Source organism: Papio anubis, chromosome 1, assembly GCF_008728515.1.
Source record: "Papio anubis isolate 15944 chromosome 1, Panubis1.0, whole genome shotgun sequence".
NCBI lineage: Eukaryota > Metazoa > Chordata > Mammalia > Primates > Cercopithecidae > Papio > Papio anubis.
This window is the reverse complement of record NC_044976.1, coordinates 67321396-67347690: the sequence shown is the minus strand read 5'-3', so window position 1 is coordinate 67347690 and position 26295 is coordinate 67321396.

Here is a 26295-nt window from a genome sequence, read left to right as displayed (position 1 = left end):
CAAGAAAAAAACAAACAACCCCATCAAAAAGTGGGCAAAGGATATGAATAGACAATTCTCAAAAGAAGACATTTATGCAGGCAACAGACACGTGAAAAAAATGCTCATCATCACTTGCCATCAGAGAAATGCAAATCAAAACCACAATGAGATACTGTCTCACACCAGTTAGAATGGCAATCATTAAAAAATCAGGAAACAACAGGTGTTGGAGAAAATGTGGAGAAATAGGAACACTTTTACACTGTTGGTGGGACTGTAAACTAGTTCAACCATTGTGGAAGACAGTGTGGCGATTCCTCAAGGATCTAGAACTAGAAATACCATTTGATCCAGCCATCCCATTACTGGATACACACCCAAAGGATTATAAATCATGCTGCTATAAAGACAAATGTACACGTATGTTTATTGTGGCACCATTCACAATAACAAAGACTTGGAACCAACTCAAATGTCCATCAGTGATAGACTGGATTAAGAAAATGTGGCACATATACACCATAGAATACTATGCAGCCATAAAAAAGGATGAGTTCATGTCCTTTGTAGGGACATGGATGAAGGTGTAAACCATCATTCTCAGCAAACTATTGCAAGGACAAAAAAACCAAACACCACATGCTCTCACTCATAGGTTGGAATTGAACAATAAGAACACTTGGACACAGGAAGGGAAACATCACACACGGGGTCTGTCATGGGGTGGGGGGAGGAGGCAGGGATAGCATTAGGAGATATACCTAATGTAAATGATGAGTTAATGGGTGCAGCACACCAACATGGAACATGTATACATATGTAATAAACATACATGTTATGCACATGTTCCTTAGAACTTAAAGTGTAGTAATAATAATAATACAAAGAAAATCTGCCTCCTTTAAAGGTCAATTTCCTAAATCCTATAGTATATTTAGGGTTAAAATAAATATCAGGACTCATAAAGTGGCACAAGATTTATTTATTTATATATTTGCTAATTTTTTCAGTTAAGGGGAGAGAAAAAGTAGCTTTTGTTGAATGACCATCATGGCAGACACCATCTGTGGACTACCCAACATCTTCCTCACCATACCACCTCCTCCTTCTTGTCTGATAGAACCCTAATTGTTTCAGAAATCTGGTCAAGATTCCCTTATTGCATATAGGACAGATCCTTCCCTGTTCCAGCCCAAGTGATGAATCGTGGTAATTTTATTACCCTTGGCCATTGACTGATTTACAGGGGTCATGTGACCCAGTTGTGGCTAATGATGTACAAAGGTACTCTGCTGAGGAAGAATTCTACTTATGAATGCAAAGCACAAGTCTCCTGAAGAGCAGACTTTTTAATTCTCTTTATCTTCACCTTCTTGGAACTGAAGTGTGATGTTGTTCAAGTCATCTTGTGATCATGATATAACATTAGGATGAAAGATAATGTTCTCAGGCTGGTAGAAATAAAAGAGTTTAAGTTTCTGTCCTTATTACTGTGTAGCTGATCGCATGCCAACAACTATCTTCCCTGGAAATTTTATTATCAGAGCCTTATTTGCTGTGGTCTGAATGTTTGTGTACCCCTAAATTTGTACATTGAATTCCTTCCCCTCAGTGTAATGGCATTAGGAGGTGGGGTCTTCTGGGAGATGATTATGACATGGGCAGAGAGCCCTCATGAATGGGATTAGTCCCTTATAAAAAGAGGGCACCAGAGAGTTGCCTTGCTTCTTCTACCATGTAAGGACACAGCAGGAGGTACCACCTGTGAGCCAAGAAATGGGTTCTCACCAGACACTAAATCTGCCAGTGACTTAGTCTCGGACTTTCCAGGCTTTAGAACTGTAAGAAATAAATTTCTGTTGTTTATAAGCTATAAATTACCCAGTCTATGGTATTTTGTTATTGTAGCCTGAATGAACTAAGACACTATTTGTTTAAGCCACCTGGTTTCCTGTTATTTGCTGCTGAAAACATTTTTAAATGGCACTTCTACTAGTTGGTAACTATTTTACACTTTATTAGATCCTTTCAACATTTAATCCTCACAATAACCATTATTTTTATTTCACAGCTTGAAAATGAGTTTCGAAGAAACTGCCCAAGTTTAAACAACTAGAGAATGATGGTAGAGACATTTGGACCCAATCTTTCATTGAATGAATTCAAAATCCAAGCCCTTTCCATTCTAAGATTCTGTTTTATGACAGTAAAGTCAAACTATTTTCAATTATATAGTTATAAATTACACATGTCATGAATCCTTAAATTTTATGAAACCAGAATTACCCTGAAAAATATATGATTTCATTAATATGACAAATAAAAGCTCTTGCTTCACAGAAAATAAAATAATTTAATAAAAAGAATCTAGAATATGACTCCCAACAACGTGCTGGACTTGGGTGATTTGGACCTACATGACTAGTTGGGGGTAATAATGACTCCAACTTGATCAATGTATTGTATAATTTTTATTCTATCAGCCCTGTGCTGAGTACACCCTTTATAGAAGGTAAATTTTTTTAACAACCCTCTAAGTAGGTATTGTAATTACATCCATTTTGCTGATAAGAAAACTGAAACTTAGTGGTCCTAAAATAATTTGCTCAAGATCACACAAATTTATTGGGTGCATTGAATCTTAAGCCTGAATCCATCGTGCCTGCTCCCATCCTTTGTGTTCTGTACAGTTCCACACACGCAATCACCCTCCTTCTGAGCAGCCTTAGTTAAGCAATCCCATATACACTGCTATTTCCTTGAATGAATGCACTTGACATTCATCAGTGCTAATGTTGGCAGGAAACATGATAAGCTACATAGACATTACATGACATAGTGAAAAAACACGGCCCTTGGAATCAGAAAGATTTGGGTTTGAGCCCTGATGCTGCCATTAGCTATATGACAATGAGGTAGTTATTTATTCTGGGCCTCAGTTCCCCCATCTAGACAAAAGGAAAAATGATGTTACAATGCAGAATTATTTTGAGGGTCTAAAAAGGTGATACAATTAAAGTATTCTTTCTTCCCATGTTCTCTACAAATGCTATAGCAACTGCATTATTTCAGCAGCACCAAAATACAGAAACTCATTTGCCTTCGTGTGTTCAAGCTGTTACATACCATAGACTGGATGGCTTACAACAACAGAAATTTATTTTTTACAGTTCTGGAAACTGGGAAGTCCAAGAGTCAGGTGCCAGCAAGGTCAGGTTCTGCTGAGGGTTGTCCTTACATAGTGAAAGAGTCAAATGAGCTCCCTTGGGGTTATTTTATAAAGCCACTGATTCCATTCATGAGGGCTTTACCATCATGACCTAATTAGCCCCCAAAAGACTCCACCTCCTAATACTACCAATCACATTAAAAATTAGGTTTCAACATAGGAGGTTTGGGAGGACACAAATATTCAGACTAAAACAATCTATCTACCCCAGCCCAAATTTCGTATCCTTCTCACGTGAAAAATACATTCATTCTATCTCATTAGAACCGAAAGTCTTAACTCTGTCCAGGATAGACTCAAAATTCTGAACTCCAGAAACTCATCTAAATATCATCTATATCAGTGGTGAGATTCAAGGTACAATTCATTCTGAGGCAAATTTATCTCCATTGTGAGCCTGTGAAATCATACAAGTTATGCACTTCAAAACTACAATAATGAGACAGGCATAGGATAGACATTTCTATTCTGGAACAGAGAGATTATAAAGAAGAAAGAAGTAACAGGTCACAGCTAAGTCCAAAACCCAATACAGCAAACACAATTATATCTTAAGGCTCAAGAATAATGTTTTTTGACTCAATATCTTACCTTCTGGACACATTGGGGTGGGGGTTGGGCCCCCGAGACTCTGAACCCACTGCTGAGGCCTGATGAGCTGAAATACAGGGAGAGAAGCCTTGAAATTGCTCTCAGGATCTTTAGACTCTGGGTTTGTGATGGGAGGAGTAGCTCCAACTATCTCCAAAAGGCCTTTGGAGCCATTCTTCCATTGTCCTGAGGAAAAGCAAGTGAGTTCCTCTGAATCATACAAATTTCCTTGTCAAACAGTTGCTTGGACACATTTTGTCTTCTCTTCTAAGCACACTTCCTTATTTCCTTCAATATTAATAGGCTAAGAATTTTCCAAATTTTTCTAAGTTCCATTTCTCTTTTGATTGAAAATACCATCTCTAAATCATTTCTCTCTTATTGCGTTTTACTGTAAACATTCAAGGGGCTAAATGGCACCTTCAACACTTTGCTTAGAAATTTCTTCTACCAACTATCATGTTTTAGTGCTCACAAGTGCCGTCTTTACAAAACACTAGGATACAAACTGAATTCACCCAAATTCTTTGCTTCCTTATAACAAGGGTCACTTTTTTCCAGTCTCCAATAATGTTTCTAATTTCGATCTGAGATTTCATCAGAATGGCCTTTATCATCCATATTTCTGTCAACATTCTGTTCATGACCACGTAGGTAATCTCTAAGCAGGTTGATGCTCTTTCTCTATAGCTCTCCTTTTCTTCTAACCCTCACCAGAATGACTGCTTTTAGTCTGCTGACAACAATGTAGACTTTTTCTAGAAATCTCTTAAAAACTTTTACAGCCTCTATCCATTGCACAATTCCAAAGCCATTTCCACATTTTATAGGAACACCCTGCTTCTTGATATCAATTTCTATTTTAGTCCACTCAGGCTGATCTAACAGAATACCACAAACTTTGTAATTTATAAACAATAAAAATTTGTTTTCACAGTTCTAGAGGCTGGGAAATCCAAGATCAGTGTGCCAATATTGCCAGGTTCTTGTGAAGGCCCTTTTCTAGGTTGCAAACTTCTGACTTCTCACTGTGTCCTCACATTGTGGAAGAGGCAAATGAGCCCCTTTGAACCTATTTTATAAGGGCACAAACTGTAGCTCCAGTACCACAATTGGTTAGTGCATAGTTCTTATAAGGGCACTAATCCCATTCATGAGGGCTCTGACTTTAAGACCTAATCATCTCCCATAAAACCTCACTTCTTAATACTATAACATTGGAGACTAGGTTTCAATGTAGAAATTTATGGGTGGGAGGACACAAACATCCAGACCATAGCATTTTTCTTAGACATTTAAGGAGCAAATAGCTTTTACAGTCTTGGAATTAGTTTATATTTCTCCCCGAGGGTAGTTCTGTCAACTAAATTTTTTACAGTTTTTGCCACCAGTTTGTTAGAGGATCATTAGTATTTATTTTAAACATATTTTTTGTGGGGTACATAATTTTATTTTGAACAATCAGACAAATAAAAATGGTGATGACGAATGAGTAGTGGGTGCTAAGGATAGGCTGCCCCTCTGGTTTTCCATAGCTTTGTGCATTGTCAACTGACCCTGGTTGAATACATCAAATAGGGGCATATGTAGGTGTCTTGATGACCTAAATCCATATTTTTTAAATGCCTAACAATGAGTTGACTGAAAAGAATCACCTAGGAACTTGTGAAGGTACAAATTCTAGGTATCCCATGGAAACTTTGATTTAGTAGTTCTATATTTAGACATCTTACTATTGAGAAGCATTTTATATGATTTATTATCCAAACATACTTTGGAAATAATCACTTAAATTATGACATTGCTTTTATTTTGCCCCCATTTCACCCTTGTTCTGGTGGGTGCATTTATACACACACACACACACACACACACACACACAAATTATATTTATATATAATTATCTTATTTTTCTCCAACACTTTCTCTAGAAACACACTGAAAGGCTGTATAAGGAGAGCAAATAGCATTACATGAATGAAAGCATTTATAAAATATCAGGGGATCAATAAGACAAATGCCAACTGGACCAGCAAATCTGCTAATTACTCAGTGTTTCCAATAAACAAATGACCCCTGGACACAGTATCGAGTTAAAAGGGCTACTCATTGCTTGTCTTCCCCAAAGCCCTTAGGAGTAATTGTATATAACCTTTTCACTGGCAGACAGCTGTTTATCTCTCGCTTGGGTTTTCTCCATGAAAACATTATTCCAGAGTCACTGCTACACAAAGGATTTTTCACCTTGGCAACCAGAAGGGAGCACGAGCTATGACGGAACTACGAAGAACCCCCATTTCAGCAAATCCCATAAAATCCCTCAAATCCTTAACCTCTCCTTTTACACTAATTTCATTGTGGTCAAATTCCATTTTGCTGCAGAACTTTTTCTGAAAATGAATTATCACAAGGTTTGCCAGCAGATACGAAATAAAAACATAGCTGCTCTACTTGCAGCAATGAGTTGGGGGCAAAAAGCCTGCCTTTTCCCCTCAGAACACCTCCACAGATACACAGCCATGATAAGTTTTTCCATTATTTCACAGTATAAAAACAACTGTGGTGGGCCCATCAGTCTCAACCTGTCTTTACTTCCTTCCTACAAAAATAAAACCACATGTCTAACAACATTGTCATCAGCATCCATCATTTTTCTGCTTCTGGAACAGTCTTAAGCAAGGATACCTTGATACATCCTAGTTCTCCACTTCTCTTCTCATGTTTCCAAGCCTTGGTAGCAACATGGTGGAGAGGTATTAATTTTATCCCATTAAAAATTTATAACTTCCCATCTCTCTGGACTTTCAGAACAATTTGACAGTCTTTCTCCTAAGCCTTAATGAATACCCTTTTCTTGTCCCTTTAATGATGAATCCAACTTTTGTCACACATCCAAGGCCCTGCATTAACCAGTCCCCCAAGTCAATGGCTCTTGAAGTGTGATGTGATCCCCAGATCAGCAGCATCAACATTATGTCTTCAAAAGCATACTCAGGCTTCACCCCAGACCTAGTGACTCAGAAGTCTGGTGAGGGGGCTTCATCATCCCCTACTCTATGGTGATTCTGATGTGCACTGAAGTTTGAGTACCACTGCCCCAAATCACTCTCAGCACATGTCTGTCATATCTCACTAAGAAAGAGATGCTCCCTCAGCACTGTGAGCTGACCTTGTCATGTGCTTATCAACACAGATTTGAATTTTCTATTTACATTTGGTCTTTCTTCCTGAATTCTGACAGTATCTTATTTACCTTCATCTTCACATTCCCAGGTCCTAGTACAGTGCTTAGCATATATGACTACTTTACAGATGTGTTTGAATAAATTAAATATATTTGTGGCCATTAACAGTTGCTATCCTCTCAGATCTCAGTTTTCTCTTCTATAATATGGAGATCATTCAACAATTTACCATTTTTCCTTAGAGTATTGTAGTAACAATCAAGGTTAGTAATGAAATGAATATTAAAAATCTTCTGAGTAGCTAGAAGCACCACATAAATGGAGTTATCACTATTCTTCTCTACCACACTCTAAGAAGAAAACACAAACACTTTTTTAAAAAAAAAAAAACTGAAAAGGCAATAGAATAAACTTTGAAGTCATTTGGGTCAGACTTCTTCCCTTTTCATTTTCAAAATCATATTTTCTGTCTACCTGAAAATTCAAGAAACTATGTGAACTTGTTTCTGGAGTTTCGTAACTCAGATAAAGATCACAATGCTGCAATTATTTCTCGGTGAGCACAAAGTACAGTATTTTTTCATCAAAATGAACCACCATATAAATGTTTGATGAAAAGAGAGCTGCAACCTAGTCTCCCTTTGAAACATTAAGAATGCACAAACACTAAAAACGCACACCCTAAGACTTTAGGTCACACTTTGAGGCTGGGGATAAAGACAGAAACTGATCCTGAGTAGCAGGAGAAACTGGAATTTCCTACTGGCTTGTGCAGAGAGTGAGGACCCCCACAAGATGACCTGCTGTTGCCTCCAGAGCAGCCATATCAAAGCGTTGCCGGAGCAGTCCCTCACACAGTTCCTCTCTCTAAATAGTTCTGCTGTTGGTAACAACTCTGGTGAAATGAGAAGATATGCTGCATTCCCTAATTCAGTTCAATTCTCTAAGTATTGATTGAGCTCCTAAGATGTGCTCAGCTAAGGCTGACCCATCTTGAAGCTAGGGAAGCTGATTTCTATGCTTCAACTGGAAAAAGGAAAGTTTCTGTGTCCTAAATAGTTACTACCTCATTCTCCTCTTGACCAATATCACCTCCCACTCTGCTCTGTCTTTCTGGCTATAATGCAGCATTTTCCAAGATATATTTGATAAATAGGTCTCAGAGATGCTCTAAAAAATTCACTTTCATGGTCCCGTTTGGGAAATAATGCAGCCTATACCTACTCTTGAAGATTCTTAATGTTTGCTAACAGTAAGATTCCCAGGATGCCTGAAATAATGGGATCTACTTAACTTTAGAGTAATTTTCCAGTTTTATTTTCCTGTAGAACTCTTTCTTCCCCCTTATTTCCCCCCTTTTCTTATTTCCAGGTAATGTACCATAGCATACACTTCAAAATAGCTAGGCAGGGAAAGTACAGTTATGTACCCAGGCAGAATCTAATAGAATCTTCCTTCCATCTCAGCCATCTATTAACTTGGAATGTAGGTAAGTTCCTTAACTTCTAAGTCTCAAAATCCTCTTCTATAAATGCAGATAATAATGGTCAGTCCATTGAGCTGTGAACTTAAATGCAGTAAAATAGGAAAAGCGACTAGCATAGCAGCGTGCTGAATAAGAACCCCATTAGTGACAGTTATCTTTCCATTCCCTTTTCCCACAGGCAGCAGTTTCACTCATTAGAGATTCATTTGACTTGACATTCATTTTAAAAATTCAAATAATTCTTGGAGGGGTAAAAGGGCTCCCTTATTGGAGTGTCCCCCGCTGCTCCCTGAAAATAAACATTTTTTCTTATCTATGTCAACACTGCAAGGACTAGTTGAAGTGCCACTTTCATGAAGCATTGGCATCTCAAGTCCAAAGTGATTTCTCCCTTTTCCAAATTCTCCTGTCATACCATATATTGGATACTTCATTCATTTCACCTAATTTTATAGTTCTTATTGCAAACACTACATCTCCTAGAGAACATTATTCATCATAGTGCTTGGAACAATAAAAACATTCAATAAATGATTACTGAATGACTTCAGGCTAACTTGAGTTATCCTAATTGAACTGCTTTCCTCGATTCACCTGACCAAGATCTGTTATATTAAAGTAAAGGAGTCTCCTACTGAAGGAAGAAGGAGCAAGTTATAATATGAGACGATTATGACAAAAATATGAGACGATTATGACAAAAAAACAACCCAGGGCAGGTTGTTTGGAAAAGTACTTAGCTGTGTAACCTGCCAGATATCTGAGATGCATGGATGAGAGTAAATGGGGAGTGAAGAAGGAACACAGCAGGTAGAGCATTGGGCTAATAGAGTACAGGTTACTTGTTGGAAGCCTTGCCTACAAGGGGGCCCCATGCCCAGGATTCTGTTACATGCCTTTGGAGTTGCTTTAAATAGCCACAAGACACTGTCTCAGCCCTTGAAAAGCTTATACATAGTTAGAAGACAAGGTTTCATTGACATAATAATCAGAGAAGTGGTGAATCCCTAACTGTGTGACCTTGAGCAAGTAATTTAATCTCATTGATTAAAGTGAGATTTCCTCATGTGTACATTAAATATAATTGTACTGTCTTAGTCTGTCCTGCTGCTGTAACATTATACCTCTAACTGGGTAATGTGCAAGTAATAGAAATATATTTTTCACAGTTCTGGAGGTTGGAAGCACCAAGATCAAGGCACCAGACAATTCTGTGTCTGGTGAAGGCTCACTTTCTGCTTTCAGGATGGTGTCTTCTTGCTGTGTTCTCACATGATAGAAGGGCAAAAAAGAGATGAATACTCCCTCAAACCATTTTACAAGGGCATTAATCTCATCCCTGATGGAGCCCTCATGGCCTAATTACCTCCCACAGGTCCCACCCCTTAATATCGTCACCTTGAAGTTTAAGTTTCAACAATAAAATTTGGAAGGACTCATACATTCAAACCACAGAAACTTCTCATTTCACATGTTTGCTATGGGTATTAAATGAGATAATCCACATGCCATGCTTAGAATGTTAGCATATGGTAAGCATTCAGCAGATATTAGGTATTACTACATTAACATTGTATTGCGATTGTGTATTAATAATGTAACCCATATATCCCCGTGTCTCACTTGCCAGTAAGTATAACTATGTGAAAATTACAAAAATATCCCAAAGCGCAATGGTCCAAGATTTTATATTCTTGACTAATAGGAAATATTGTCTTTCTCCCTAATTCTACTCACCGAGAGTCCTTGGGCATGGGGAGAAATGTGACCCTCACAAAGAACCTCCTCTGCTGCTTGCAGTTCTGTAGCCTTTCTGCTCAGATGACCAGTCCTTCAGAGGTTCCTCTGCTCACTGAAGAAAAGAGGCCACTGCTGGTTCCCCTGAAGACCTTGTCTGGACTGCTGACCTTGGTGCTCTTCTCCCTCTCCAGAAAGCAACAAGTCTTCTGCTTCTGGAGAGAAGCAGATTATTTGGGCAAGAATCTAATCTAACCTAATTATGATGTTTGTCTTGTACTGTCCTCTCCTTCATAGGGCACTTGGACACTGGGTAAATTGTATATAATTGTATTGTCTTAGTCTATCCCTGAGTTTCAGAGGACCATCAGCTTCGCACAGCTGCATCAAGGCCTTTAGTTTCATGGATTCTGGCAAAGAGAGATTGCGAGGGGACAGGGAAAGCTCTATTTAACAGTAATTTTCCTTCATATGATTTTCCTTCATCATTATCTCTTTCTCTATATGCCTGAACTCCATTGCTGGCCAGAGTCACATTCTCTCAGGTCTTTGGAGCCCCATGTGAACCCCAAAGATGGGCATCTTTTTCAGTATCTGCAAATTTTATCTGACTGTTGGAAGGCTGGTTCCTAGAGGACACTCAACACCCTAGTGGGTGTGATAGTTTACACACATGTGTATCTATCAAAGTCCAAAGTGACCCACATGTGGACAATTGCCTGAGTCCCTCACTATAAAGTGAGCTCTGCAGAGGTAGGCATTATGTCTATTGAGTTTATGACTTAATATTTAGCACCTGCCATAATATCTCGGATGCTGAGTGTAATGGCACAATAAATATATGAGAAAGGAAGAACATAGACAGGGAAGGGAAGGAGGAAAGAAAATCTGGTTGGGTCTGCTTTGCCCAGAAAATCATTTGGGAGAGGTGAGTCTTCAGTTAGGTCTAAAAGAATGATTTTTCTTTAATACAAAGAGTTATTTTGGTGCTTCATTTACATCTTTGTATATACAAAGAATAGAAATAAATTATGTCCTTGAGTTGAACAAAATTTTAGTGAAATTTGTGCTCGTAGGCAATTCTGCTTCAGAGTTATCTCCCTTGTGGCTATAGCATATTAAGCTACTAAAAGCTATTTATATCAACAATGCCTCTACAGCCTCAGATGCAAGTGTGGATGCAGATACAGAGCAAAAATTGACTAAGAACAAATTTCAGTTCACAAGATGTAAAATTCATTTGAGGATTCATTCAAAAATTATTTACTGAGCATTAGTTCGATGCAGATACTGTATTAGGCATTGAAATATGTGAATGAAAAGGCATAAGGCTTTCTTTCAAGGAGCTTAGAGTATGAAACTAGAAGACAAAAAGGGTTATATTAGGGAAGCATGAACTAGTGAAGTAGAAACATAGAGAAACAAAAACTAAGTATATAATAAAGACAGTCAAGGAAAGCTTTGTGAAGTATTTCTCCAGCTGACTCTGAAGGGCTACAACACCACCAACCCGAGACACATTTATGGTTCACTTACCCTGCAATATATTAAGAACTTGATAGTAATTATATTGATTCAACCTAACACTAGCCAGTTGAAGTCACTGGTCTCATTTTCATTTTCATTTTTCTTTTTCTTTTTATGATTATTATTATTATTATTTTGAGATGGAGTCTCACTCTGTCACCCAGGCTGTAGTGCAAAGGCATGATCTCAGCTCACTGCAACCTTTGCCTCCTGGGTTCAAGTGATTCTCCTGCCTCAGCCTCCCAAGTAGCTGGATTACAGGTGTGAGTCACCACGCCTTGCTAGTTTTTTTGTATCTTTAGTAGAGACGGGATTTCACCAGGTTGGCCAGGCTTATCTCGAACTCCTGACCTCGTGATCCACCTGCCTTGGCCTCCAAAATCACTAGTCTCATTTTATGGATGAGAAAACTGGAACATTAGGGAATTTAAAGAATTTACCCAAGATGCCATAGCTATTAAGTTGCAAAACCAGGACCCAAGCCCAGATCTCATGGACTCCAAACTCCGTGTCTACTGTCACCAGGAATTTTATCCTTGGTGACCTGGAAGAAGGTGTGTTATGATCAAATGAGGTCAAAAATAATAAAGCATGTGAGGACTTTATAATTCTGAGGAGTAGTGCTGTGATAGACCATCTTTTAATTTGCATAGCTCAAGTACAAATCCCACTGGGCCAGTCATTATTTCATTGCCTGGTGATAGGCATAACACCTAGAATAAAATGAAAAAAAAAAATGAAAGAATACTTGGAAATTAAAGACATGACAACAGAAATAAGACATTTCACAAATAGTATGGCAGATAAAGTTAAGAAAAGGTCCAAGAAAATAAAAAGATTAAAACTTTGGAAAATAGTAGAGAAAAAATACAAAAATCTAAAGATTGATTGAGGGAGGTGGTTAATAGGAGATCTAGAAACAGAAAATTAGAAGAAAAAAAAAAAGAGATGAAATTAGCATTTAAAGAAAGAAATTTCTCAGGACTGATGGACATCTGTTTCTAAATTGGCAGAGGCCACCCCAAATGACCTGCATCAATGAACATTATCTTTTTAAACATTTGGCATCAACCAAAAATCCTGGAAGCTTATAATAGGAAAAAAAAAAGAGAGAGAACAGATACAAGGGTTCAAAAATTATAATGTATCAGATTTCTAAATAGCAACAATATGGGTTAGAAGACAATATTATTTTTCAAAAATTTGAGTAAAATATACATATTTTAAGTGTGCAATTTTATGCAGAACAAACATCAATCAAGGATAAGGTACTGAGAGATAATAAATTGTTAACTTTTGCTGCATAATAATGTTACTGCAAATTAATTGGCTTAAAACAACACACATTTGTTATCCCATAGTTTCGGTGAGTCAGGAGTCCAGGCACAGCTTAGCTGAGTCTTCTCCAAAGTTACCATCAAGGTTTTGGCCAAGACTGGGTTCTTATCTAGAGGCTTGATTGGGGATGGATCCACTTCCTCCTGTATTTTTGTCAGCAGCATTCAGTCTCTTGAGGAATGCAGACTGAGGGCCTCAGATTCTTGCTGGATGTTGGCCAGTGGCTTTCCCCAGTTCATTGTAACATGGCTTCTTCATGGGGCAGCTGTTCACAATTTGTAACTTTTTTCTTTAAAGCCAGGAATGGAGAAGTCTTCCAGCAAGACAGGTACTACAATTGTATGTAATGTAATAACAGAAGTGAAAACCTGTCCTTCTTATATACTTTATTGAATAAGGGGAAGGGATTATAGAAGGTGTGGATACCAGGAGTGGAGATCGTGGGGCCATTTTTAGAGTCTGTCTGCCATTGTCCATCATCTGGCCCTCAGTGATTCATGTCCCTTCCCCATGCAAAATACATTCATTCCTTCCCAAGATCTCCAAAACTCTCAACCTATCAGAGCATCTATTGAAAGTTCAGAATTTCATTATATAAATTAAGTTCAGGCATGGATGAGTTTCCTTGAGTATAGTTCCTCTTGATGCATGGATCTGCAAAAACTAAACAGACAAGTTACCTTCCCTCCAACACACTCCAATTATGGTGATGGGACAGGCATAGGATAACAGCTATAGACATTTTCATTTTTAAAAGGAGGATAAATAGTATGCAAGAATCACTGAATCACAGCAATTCTAAAAGCCAGCTTCACAAATGTTGGGAGTTTCTTGATTAGCTTTTAAGATCTAGGAATTATTTTCCCTGGTTCTGGACTTTTAGTTCTACCCTCTAAGTCAAGAAAGTATAACAAGCATTTGTTACTCAGCAGTTATATTAGCCTGCCTCTTGCCATGTAATTTAAGTGTTTGATAGCCTCTTTGTTTTTGACACTGTCCCTCTACCTTTCAGTTCAAGCTGGCAGTGGTTTTGCTAAAATAACATTTTCAAAAATGTTTAAATCCTCTAAGGTCCACTCCATCAGGCAAAAGCCACATTTTGTTTCAAGTTCTTCTGCACTTTGGATTCCTTCTGAGATAGGTGAGGGACAATACCCTTAATATTTCTAAGTGCCATATGGTTTGATTGAGAGATTCCAAAAAGCATACTCTTAGTCTCTTTCAAGGGCTCCTTGTGTGATTGAGCATTACTATGATCTTTTGATCTGAAGTTTTAATAAAAAATTGTATAGGCATACCCTTGAATTTTTGTCTAGACTATACTTTTCTAACAGTGCTTGGAAGCCATCTCTTAATTTTAGTGTCTTTTGACATACGGAGAGGCTAAAATTTTCCAGAATAATCAATTTCTGTTTCCTTTTTGTTTACTGTCTTCCCTCAAAGTATGTCTCTCTTCTCACATTTTACCAGAAGTGGCATGAAGATACTAGGTTGAAAGAAACTTCAGCACTTTGTTTGGAAATCTTCTTAGTTAAATAAATCTATTACTTTCATGCTCTCCTTCCCACACGACTACAAGTTACAATTTCACTAAGCTTTCTGCCACTCCATAAAAGGGATGCTCCTTTATCCAGTTTCCAATAATGCGTTACTCACTGGCTCTGAGACCTCACTGGCAGAATCCTTAAAGTCTAAATTTATAACAGTCTATCAATATTTTTCTGATATTCCTCTCAAAATTCTTCCAGCCTCCATCCACTGCCGAGTTCCAAAGTCCTTTCCACAATTTTTAATATTTATTATAACAATACCCCATTTCCAGGTTCTGAAATCTATATTCATTTCTATTGCTGTGTAATAATATCAACACAAACTTAGTGACTTAAAACTGCATATTTTAACTATTCAATACTTTCTTTGGGGCTGAAGCTTGGGCATGACTTAGCTGCAAGGCTATAGCCAAGATGATAGCTCGGACTTTGTTCTCATCTGAAGGTCTGACTGGGAAGGATTTGCTCCCACATTCTCATGTTTGTTGGCAGCATTCAGTTCCTGCAGGATGTCAAACTGAGGACCTCAGTTTCTTGCTGACTGTCAGCCAGAGGCTGTCCTCACCACCCTCACTATGTGACCCTCTTCACAGTACACCTTAAAATATGGAAGCCTTTTTTTTTTTTTTTTTAAAGCCAGTAAGAAAGAGAGCCTTCTAGTAAGACGAGCATTATGCATTACAGTCTTATGTAATATAATCATGGAACTGACAACCTGTCTTCTTTGCCATATTATATTGGATAAAAGCAAGTTTCTACATCCCCACCAATGCAATGGCATGAATATCAGGATGTAGGAATAATGGCAGTAACTTAGAATCTCTCTACCATGGATATGTTCTACCAAAATGAATGGAGTAAACCAAGAAGATGAAGATATAGGATCCAGGAAGCAGTGTACAAGTTAGAGGAATCCTAGAAGGAAAGTGAAAGGAAATCCCAGGGTGGCAGCTGTGCAGTAAAACTAGAGTACAGATTAGAAAAGAAAAAGACAGGGCTCCAGGGGGATATTAATATTAAAAGAAATAGGACAATAGATTACCCTACCACTTTGACATAATTGAGAGGTGTTTCATCGTTGTATTGGAGAGTATGGACATGAATTCATGGTACGTAAAAAGGAAACTGAACAAACAAAGAAAAGGAACAATTAGCCACTTCAGGAAAAATTAAAAGTTGAAGAAAGAAAATATAATCATAGTATACCCCTTAGGTTGAGGTGTGAACAGAGTTGAGAGTCAGAATAATAAACATACTACATTTTTGTTCAGTCTAAATGGTGACAGAAATATACACAGAGGGGGGTGGAATAAAACTTGGGTGAGACTACGGTGACTAGAAGGAAGTGAGAACTCCTTAAGCCTCATCTTCCATGAGTTCAAAATGCATAAATAACCTCAAAACTGGAAAAAGCAAGAAACGGCAATAGATAGTTAATTTTAGAAATATGGTATTAAATACCAGAAGAAACAGCGAAATGTGCTTAAAAAGATTGTCCTCATGCAGTGAGAATCAGATGAAAGGATATTTACAGAAAGAAACTCCTGCTTTTCCATGGTCAGCCTCGAAGCATTAACTAACATTTTGAACAATATACATGTATTACTGAAATAAAAATTAAAATTAAGTTAAAAATTTCAACAAACAAAAAGAAAAAGAAATTGTGATTTAATATAGCTCTGCAGAAAAATTTTAAGAAGTCTTTACAGAATGTAGCTAAATTATCCTTCCCTCTTTCCCCAGTCCTATAGCATTGGTGGTGGTATCAGTAATGAATTATACTGAGAGGAGGTTTGGGTATGAAGTGTTCTAGAACCTTAGCAAAACTCACCAATGGGGAGCAGAGCATTCTAGGATTAGATGTAGTCTCAGTCCCTCCAGATTATTGCATGGGCTGGAAAAATCAGGCTGAGACTGGTGAGAGAAATGGCAGTTTTACAAAGCCAAGTGTTGGGGGCCCTCATCAATGGGAGAAGATAGTTAGAAGAACTTAATTTTCTAAGAGAATATTGTGGGGAGAAATTCCAGACTGCAGAAAGATTCTGACCGATTACAGAGTAACTTAGAGTGGAATACAGATCCTTAAGAGAGGAAGTATATGGGAGCAACCCAGTGGTCAGAGTTCCCACGAGAAGATGTGAGATTTCAGGAAGAGTCCCAGTTCATGTGGAGTGCTGGGCAAAGAATCCAATTTAAAAATACACTCATATGAAATTGACCAGAAGAGAGGAAATGCAAATAGGATTTTATAACTCAAGAGATTACACAGAACCATAGGCCTTACCTTTAACTCATCAGAGAGTTAAAAACAAATCTTCAATCCAGTACTAACCATAATGGAGAACCATGTTCTCTGTCCCTGCCTCAGTTAGCTCAGAAATCTGGGTAGACACTGGGCCCTGACTTATCGATTGGGTTCATCGTTCAATGCAATTCTAGAGGACTGAACAGTCATGGCAGAAGGAAAAAATGTCAATTACATTTTCACTGCATTCACTTACAACAAAGTAGCAGAACAAAGTGTCAGCAAAAATAGCATGTATATGATGAGGGTGAAATATTTAAACAGCACAATCTTGGGCTTCTAGATTTAGAGTAAAGAAATGATCTTTGAAAATATGACATAAGGAGCAATAACAACGTATTTCTATTCAGTGGGTAGTCTTCATTGGTATGGTATTCAGTTTGGAAATAGATATTTCTCAACAGAAATATCAAGAATGTCTGTAAAGCAACTCTTTCAGCAATAGCTAAAGGTAGATACTGGAATGGGTAAGTCACAATGACAACTACAGTTAAAATTCCAAATCCCGGAGTGGGCAGATCATGTAAGAAGAATTCACAAAAGAAGGCAGTTTATAAAGCCAATTTCTACCCTGCCATTTGCTACCCATCCTGATTAAAACCCAGGACATATGTAATAGGAGAGTTGAGAACACCATAGATTAACCTTGTAATGATATCTTGAGACCACCTTCTCACAATGTATCTAGCCATCCCAGCCCATAACCATCACTACTTGTCAATTTGAGAAATCATGCAAGGCCCTGATCTCTGACACACCAATTGAGCATGAACCTGAAGAGATTATAATGGCCTTGAACAAAGTAAGATCAAACCTACCCAACCAAGCAACAGCGACAGCAGTTCCAATTAAAGGCCATTTGGAGAGAAGAGTTATGGCTGTCTGAGAAGCGTGGGAGTATGCAGTGACAGGTCCATGGGCTACAAGGATCAGCAGAGATATTACCTTTACAGGGCTGCATGAGCTCCTGCTTCCGACCCAAATCCCCATTGGCAGGCCATGTTCTACAATAACCTGCTGCCTTTAATAATGCTCTTTCTTCTGTTGCTTTTAACTCACCGGGCACAGTGTCATCACAGAAAGGCAGAGAGAACAAGAAGCTGAAAATATCCTTTTAGAACATCAGCACTGATCAGGACAGATATTTTTAGTAAGCGATTGTCTGTCAAATCTGAGTCACATGGCATGCCATTTTAATGATCTGAGAGTTTGCAATTCCCTAAAAAGTGACAGCTGCAAATGAGAATTTAGGAGGTACCACCAGGCAAGCAGAACATTGATCAAACCTATTGACAGAATCTCTAATCAAAGTAAAGTGTTGGTGGCGATGCCGAGTTTAAAATCCTCCTCTCAGTGATGAAGTGCTTTCTGGCCAGGCATTTTCAGTGTTAACATGGAAGATCCATTACTATGTGACTCTGGCTAATGTCTTCAAGAGCCTGTCCGGCTTTTACTGCTTACTACATTTAAGATATTTTTCCTCCTTATAAATACGTGATGGCACAACATTTCAAAAATAAATAAAATGTGAATCGCTGCACATTATGTTCTGTGAATTTTTTAAAAATTAAAATTGATATATAATAGTTGTACATACTTTTGAGATACAGGTGCTATTTTGATACAATGTGTAATGAGCAAATCAGGGTAACTGAGGTATCTATTACCTCAAATATTTATCTTTTTTGTGTGTATTGGGAACATTACAATTCTTTTCTTCTAGATATTTTAAAGTATACAATAAGTTATTGTTAACTATGATTTCCCTACTGTACTATCAATATTTTTTCTCTCTAATTGTATCTTTGTAACCCTTAACCAACTTCTCTTCATTCTTCCCTCCCCACTCCCATTCTCAGCCTTAGGTAACCACCATTCTACTCTCTACCTCCATGAGATCCACTTTTTTAGCTCCCATATATGAATGAGAACATGTGATGTTTGTCTTTCTGTGCCTGGCTTATTTCATTCCCATAATGACCTCCATGAAATGTTAAATGGAAGTTCTTGGTTCATCTGTCTCATCTGTTATTGACCAGTTGCAGCAAGAATCAAAGGAGGTACCCATTCTCCCTAGTCCTGCTCCATGCCCTATGCCACCTTGCCCATGTGACTAGTCACCCATAGCCTTCTAACAAAGAGATCTTTTACCTTGGCTTCATATTATCCATGGAGACATCTTGAGGAGTACCCATGAAGACGCTGTCTGAGGCTACTTCTTTTTGGTAAAAATACAGTTGAATAAACCTTTTGAGAAGGCTGCTTAAAGGAGTGAATAGTTTTGGTTACAAAGCTCTGTGCTGCATCTCAGTTTCCCTCAAAGGCATTAACATCAAGCTAGAATCATAATAGCAAATTTTCAGGAATGCATCTGAGCTCATCCTTTTCTTGTTCTGTTCTCTACAAGGACTGTTGGTTTATGACTCCAATTTTATTATTAATAACTTTGGATCTTAAATCTGCTCAAAACCATGACAATCACTTTCAGATTTTTAACCAACTTCTTTTCCTGACTTCAGACATTCTCTTGCCCTATTGGGTTATAAACAGTCCTGTCCAGAACTCTGGTTTTCATACTACCTCTCGTAAACCATTGTGCTAACTCCTCTTCAGAATTTCCATTACTGACTCATCGCCCTAGAGCTCTGCTAAATCTCTTAGGATTAAACATAAATTTTCTGCAATTCTTATTACATGATTTCCTCGTTCTTCAAAATGCTTGCCTATTCACATCTATACCAGTATAGTATACTTGCTCACAATGGAAACAAAACTATCTAGTAGTTTCAACAATGAAATTGTTCATGAATTCTTATGTAATTAGTTTCATGAAAAAAAAAATGGGGTTGGAAATCTACCCCATAGTTTGCCAGCATTCCTTGGAAAACCTGAAATATTAGATAAGCACTCTGAACATAAATTTATATTAAGGAGTATAGTTAACAGAAATACTACAAAGCACATTTATTAACACTCAGTATATAGACTGTGTTTATATGTTGAAAACTCTTGATAATCTCTACTCTGTAAAACTAATCACTTGACCTGCAAATGCTTGTGCTTTCCTGGCTGGAATTTTGGGATCTACCTGCTGTGGTTCCCAGGACTCCGGTACAGATGCTAAATTCTTTCTTTTGCTAGATTTCTGAATGAGAAAATCTTTTGGAATATTTTACTTAATGTGTCCCTTTCTCACAAAAGAACATACACTGAATTTTGATTCTGGGCAGAAAACCCTCACTGATCTCTGCTTTACTGATTTCTTAGCTCAAGGAATATTCAGATGCAATATGTGAAGGTAGTATTTTTTCTTTGGAGTCATAATAGCCACATTAGTGCTAAAACATTATCTCTAATTATTATGGCAATACCTCATTCTGTATCTGACCATTGAGCCAACTTTGAGCTTTACCTCAACCTTTACCTGTTCCTCAGCCTCAACATTTCCTTGAGTCTTCCTCATTACTCTATTCCTAATGTTACCTCTTTTCTCCGTTTCCTTGATTCCATGAAGGCATGGAATACTATTTCACTCCATGAATCTATCAACTTGCAATATTTCTTATTCTGTCTCTTCAGCTCCAACAGCAGAACACCACCATTCCATTAGAAAAATGAGATCTCAGTTTGTTTTCCTCTTAGTTCTTACACTCATTTTGGGCAATTTGGGGACGCTTCCATTCTCTCCATGAAGAGTCATTTCTGACTGCCTCTGAGCCACTCTTTCTCAATATTCCTCACCCCTCCCCAGGCCTCTCTCCTCACACTGTCACAATGACATGTGTTGTCTTTCCCAAAAAAGCAACTGTCATTTCTGTACCCACCTTATTAAGCCAGGGTTTTGAACATTTACTTGAAAATTAAAGTTTAACATGAAGAATTCTAAGAACCTAATGATTACATCAGTGATTTGAGAAGGAAAATAAATGGAAGAAAGGGAAAACCCTCAATTAGAAAAGAACCAGTGTGGCTCCTAAAGTAATGAGGATAAATCTCACTGTTCTGATATGTATCTATTTAGTCCTATAACTCTTTAACTAGTTCTTCAACTTGCTATCCAATGATGCCAAATCACTAATAGCTTTCTAAGGATAAGTTTCTCCACAGTTTTGCATATGCTATTCTCCTGAGCAGAATTCTGCATCCCTGTTCCCATTGATTGAATATTTCCTTTGTTGTGCTTTGGACCTCTTGATAAGCCACCACATCCTATTTGAATATTCAGCATAAATGTTACCAATTACTTGGTGACATACAAGGCAACTATTGCTTATTCCAAACACCTGGCATATATCCCTCACCAATGCAGCACTCACCTCACTCTACTGAAGCAGTTTGTTCATTTGCCCATTAGGCATGAGCTTTTTGAGGTCACAGACTTAATTGTTGTGTCCCAGCTTGTGGCACAGTGCATGACATGGAGCACAGGCTCAATAAATGAACAGTCCCCAGGAAATATTTTCAGCAGCCATCAGTCTGCATGACTCCTTCAGGTTCTCCTTCAACCTTCCAGTTACTTTTGAACGTTTTTTAAAGTCAGTATCTTAGTCAGCTTGGGCAGCTATAACAAAATACCATAGCATAGGTGGCTGATCAACAACAGAAATGTATTTTTTACAGTTCTGGAGGCTGGAAGTAAGAGATCATGGTGATACCATGGTCAGGTTCTGGTAAGGAATCTCTTTCAGGTTGCAGATAGCTGACTTCTTGTATCATCGCACGGTGGAAGGAGACTGAGGTAGTTCCTTGCCTCTTCTTGTAAGGACATTAATCCCCTTAATGAGGTTCCACCATCATAACCTAGTTATCTCCTAAAAGCCCCATCTTCAAATACCATCTTATTGGGTGACATTACAGGTAAACTTGCAATGACATTACAGATAAACAGACACGCTGAGTTAAAGTAGGCAGAATTAGTAATGTTGCACAACCTCAGACATCTGAAAAGGAAAATTAATACAGCAGAAAAATAAGATATCCCATGAGAAAAGAGGTAAGAATATTGATAGGCATTTGGACTCATAGCTTCCTCTTACAGAGTAAGCTTGACATAGTCAGGCATCTTGATGTTTATGCTTTGTGGATATATAGGACAGCTTCTGACTCAGCATGTTAATTCTAGAAAGACAAAAATCTTTCCAGAAAGATGACATTCAATAAATTGCTCCAATGGTCAAATAAGGATATAAAGATAGAAAAAGCATCAACATAAAAATTTGCATTAAGAAAAAAAATAAGTTAACTCTGCAGCTGGAAGGGAAAAAAGTCCAATACAAATTCAAATTTTTTTACTGTTTTTTTTTATAGAACAAGACAGCCCTATACAAGTCCTCATAGCAGGACCACAGCTGGTACCTCCAGCAATGCCTGGGAAGCCTTCGTTCTTTGTATTTTAAAAAAGCAGCTCATGAAAACCCAGCATCCGTTTCAAGCAATTGTAATTGGTAAGAACAAAAATTGTGAAATTTTATTGTTCATGAAATTGGTTTTTCAAATAAGAAGCCTTACGCTGCAGAGAGATCTCTTGTTTGTGACACAAGCGTCTTCAGAGAAAGTTGAATGAATGTATGCGGATGGAGTCCTTGTAGGTCAAATTGTTACACTGCCCTGAATGAGGACTTGGCCCTCAACTGCTCGCATGGTATTTGCAAACTACCAGTGACAGATTTTTTTTTTTTGTACTTTATGTTCTAGGGTACATGTGCACAACGTGCAGGTTTGTTACATTTGTTTACATGTGCCATGTTAGTGTGCTGCACCTATTAATTCGTCATTTACATTAGGTATATCTCCTAATGCTATCCCTCCCCGCTCCCGCCACCCCACAATAGGTCCCGGTGTGTGATGTTCCCTTTCCTGTGTCCAAGTGATCTCATTGTTCAATTCCCAGTGACAGATTTTAAGAAGTCTATGCTATGGATGCTGAATTACTGGACATTCTGCTCACTGGGAAAGTTTACATAGGGTGATTTAAAGGGATGTTTCCAATACTGCAAACTTTCCTCTTGAAAAATAAGTATAATGTACTGATTATTTTTTTTACCTCAGGGATGAAAAAGAATCTATGTAGTGAGATGTGGAGAGAAAAGTAGCCCTATAAAGGTTTGTTTTCTTTAAAGCAACAAGAGAAGAGTAGTTCAAAGTTTCTAAACTTCTAGACTTCGAACTAAAATGGAAGATTCAGTATGGTTATGCCTGCATCCAACTCAAGTTACTGAATCCATAAAATTACAAAATAATAAAGTAGACTTTTAGAGGATGTATCTGGGAAATTTTTTAACCCCCAAATTCTAATTTCACGTATGAGGAAGTTGAAGTGCCAGAAGGTTGTGACTTTTCAAGAAAGTGACAAGAACGATAACTCACATTTTCTCATTCTAATTACCATGTTTGCTCCACTATGATATATTCATTTACAGGGGCAATTACACTATATCTCAAAACCTGGTAAGGTAATTAGATTACTTTAATAATTACACATACTAGAAAAAGAATCAAAGTTCTGGATATAATGAAAAGACTCTCATACACAACACAACTGTAACATAATCCTACACATAAAAGTTTACCTTTTAGTGAATTGTGAATGAAACATTTTGATCTCCATGTTTTTACTTTTTGTAATATTTTCCAACTTCTTTGCAAACAGATTAGAGAAACAAGGTGCTATCTGTTGGGGACATCCATCCAAAAAGTACATACAATGCGCAACACAGTATCACGCATTTTGAATTTTTATCTCCCTGGACCACAGCCTCAATTATTACTGAAAATCATTGAGCATTTACTATGGTTCATTCTTCATTTCCCTTCTTGCTTGTTTCTCTCAGGAAAGGGAGGTTCGGTGAATGTATTGGACCTTGTTTGTTGGTTCTCAGCATTTATTCCCACTTCCTTTCATATAGTTCAGCAATTACAAGCTAGAAAACCACTTAGCACTGGCTGTCTTGCAAATAGCATTGTGTATGCAATTAGGTTTCTGTCAATGAAATGTGCTCATTCAAGATTTGGGAGGCGGAAAGCATGCGGGGGTCATTTCCCCAAAGTTCCAACAAATGTCCATGATGGAGATGACTGCACTCTTTGCTCTGGTGTTCCATGGGTGTGAGGCAGCTCTGACTGTGACTGTAGCAACAGTAGAGTCTTGATGGTTTTCACCTACAGGAGATAGATCTTGCAATCAGTAGTTCACTAGTAAACCTCCTGACTTTTCTTCTCCATAGCCCTTCCAATCATTTTATAAGCACCTAATTCCTTACATTAAATCCCTTACTTCTAGAAAGACATGGAATTGTTTCTCTTCCCTGCACTAACTCCTAATAAGATAACCATTGGAAAGAGAAACCTTCCAGCATCTCAAATCCTTTGCCTGATTTATTTCCATAAATCAACCAGGAGACTAGAAAGGGTGGGAGGAAGACATTGTCTCAGGAGCCTGAACCATGGTCAGAGTCTGGGTTGTTGAGAGAGGACACAGTAATAAACCAAGAGCCTGGACTGGGAAAGCAATTCCTGGTTATTTATTACCTACTGATTTTTGGATAAAGACTCAAATCCTTAAGATGGTCCATAAGAAAGGCTTTTGTGCCTTCTTTCCCAGCTCTGTGCTCTGTAGCCACTTGACTTTGTTTTGGGTCCTTGAACCATCATGTCTTCTCTCATTTTAAAGAATTTGTAAATGCTCTAGACTTTCCCTGAAATACATGCCTTACTTATCACTCTCCTCTCTTCCCACTCCACCTTTTCCCTAAAGCCCTGCTGTCTGCCTTGGTGCTCTTTACATACTTCATTCCTCTTTTTTTTTTTTTTTTCTGATCTCATTTCAAATTTCAATTCCTCAAGGAAACCTTGCCCTAATCCCAGAGACCAGATGAAGATCTACTTGTATACATTTTATAGCACTTAACACAGTTTGTATTTGTACTTTGTGTACAGTTACCAACTGTGCATTGCATTCTTTCTGAAATCCCAACCCACAGAATCATGAGATAAAATAGTAATAAAATATTTGAAGCTACTAAGTTTTGGGATAGTTGTCTATAGCAATAGATAACTGGAAAAAACCTCATAATAATTGTTTTTATTGAAACATTTATTTGTTGACAAGCACTGGTTGAATAAATGAATTTCCAATTAAATAGATACATATTGAAGTAATGAGTGTCCATTCTATTCCTGACAGATTAGCAATGATAGGCAAGGTTGATCATATCTATCACATTAAAAAGACTACAGCAAAATAATATTCTTTTTTTTTTTTTTTTTTTTTTTTTGAGATGGAGTCTTGCTCTGTCGCCCAGGCTGGAGTGCAGTGGCCGGATCTCAGCTCACTGCAAGCTCCGCCTCCCGGGTTCACGCCATTCTCCTGCCTCAGCCTCCCGAGTAGCTGGGACTACAGGCGCCCGCCACCTCGCCCGGCTAGTTTTTTGTATTTTTTCAGTAGAGACGGGGTTTCACCGTGTTAGCCAGGATGGTCTCGATCTCCCGACCTCGTGATCCGCCCGTCTCGGCCTCCCAAAGTGCTGGGATTACAGGCTTGAGCCACCGCGCCCGGCCCTGCAAAATAATATTCTTAGATATCACTGGCAGAAATGTAAATTGGAACAATCTCTTGGAGAACAATTTAGAAATCCCTGTTAGAAGGCTAAACACCTATTTGCTTTAGTCAAGATAGTCTACTTCTAAGAAGGTATCCCACAGACATACTTATATGAGTACAGAAACGTATGCTCAAGTACATTTCCTATGGAGTTTTTTTGTGATGGTAAAACCCTGGAAATAATATAAATGCCTATCAATAGAAGACTAGTTACATAGATTATGATATATCTATTAAATGGAACAACTTCCCTTTATTGATAAGTGTGAAGTAAAACCTGTAAGTACTGATATCAAATTATCTCTGAAATGCATTGTTAAATGAGAAAAGCAAGATGCAGAATACTGCTCATTGTAAAAATATGTGTCAAATAAATGGATAAGTGGTTTGTGTATAAGCGCACTATTTTTAGAAAGCTGATCAAGAAACTGGTGACATTGATAGCCATTGGGAGGTGAAGCAGGGGTCTGATATGGTGGAAAATTTACTTTTCACTGAGCGCACATTGGTACTGTTAGTTCTTTTTCCACATATGCTTGTTTTACTGTTTCAATCTAGAAAAAGACTCCAGCACCTTATTAATCAAAATTTCCAACTGAAACATGAGTAGAAAAAGCTGTTATTGCAAAGACAACATGCTAGATGTTTTCTTAAACTTACAACAGTCATCCCTAGCAAAGAATAGACAAGCTAAGGAATGTTTCAAGGGAGAAGAAACAATTTTTCTCTGGAATTCAGGAAAATTAGCAAACCTTAAGAGTTTTTC